This window comes from Mus pahari, chromosome 17 (genome assembly GCF_900095145.1).
Source record: "Mus pahari chromosome 17, PAHARI_EIJ_v1.1, whole genome shotgun sequence".
Taxonomy (NCBI): Eukaryota; Metazoa; Chordata; class Mammalia; order Rodentia; family Muridae; genus Mus; species Mus pahari.
The window spans coordinates 5921210-5922269 of NC_034606.1; positions in this window are offsets into that span (position 1 = coordinate 5921210).

The window sequence follows — 1060 nt, forward strand, 5'->3', positions numbered from 1 at the left end:
AATGAGTCAAAGTTAAGTTACTCGCAACTTTCATGAGAACAGAGAAGAGAGGTGACTTAAGAGAGCAGTGGAAAGAGAGAGAGAAAGAGAGAGAGAGAGAGAGAGAGAGAGAGAGAGAGAGAGAGAGAGAGAGAGAGAGAGAGAGAGAGAGGAAGAGTTTAACTGGAAAGTTTTACAGAGATAGGTGGCAGGTGAAAAGAGAACGAGACAGAAAATGAGAAGTACCCAGAAGATTAGAACAGATTGCCTGAGATAGTTTGAGGCCAAGCAGAACAATTCAGTGAGAAGCTGAGAGAAGCCAGTTTGAACCAATCAGCTTGGAAAGGAGTTTGGGCCAGAACAGAAGACTTGAGCCAGCTAGCCAGAGCTCAGAAAGAGCTAGAAAGAGTGAGTTTATTCAACAGTAAGCCTCTGAGATGACAATTACATCTGGTGAATACAAGTTACATTTGCAGGATTGTATTGGAATTTTGATGGTGGTTGCATTGAATCTGTAGAGTGCTGTAGGTAAGATTGTCGTGCCTGCTCAGAGACTTGAGGATGCTCAGGAAGCAGTCTCAACCCCCAAACGACTGATTCTGATGCAATTGCACTAAGGTCTTTTTATTCAAGCTTGAGCTTGGGCTTGTTGCTGACACTGACACGGGACAGGAGGGTGAAGCCCCAAGCCTTAGCAGGACAGGTTTTATGGGAAATAGCAGGCAAGTGCAGGAGGGGGTTTACAGTCTGGCATCTAGTTGAATGACTGTTGTAAGCTTACAGGTGGGTGCTCTGAAACAAAACCATGAACAATCACAAATGGTCTGAAAACACATGTGGAACTATCAGACTAACTTGATTGGCTGTTGCTAGAGAGCAGCTAGGGAGTAACCCTGGAGTATGTGCCAGAGACAAACTATGTGGCTCTTCCTGGAACTTGGGTGCAGCTTGGGTTCAGCTGCAGATCATGTTCTCGGGCTTTTTTTTTTTTTTTTTTTTTTTTTTTTACTTATTTTTTTTAAACGAAGGCCAGTCCCAAGATTGTTTTGGTTTGGCCTCTCAAAATCTACTATATTAATTC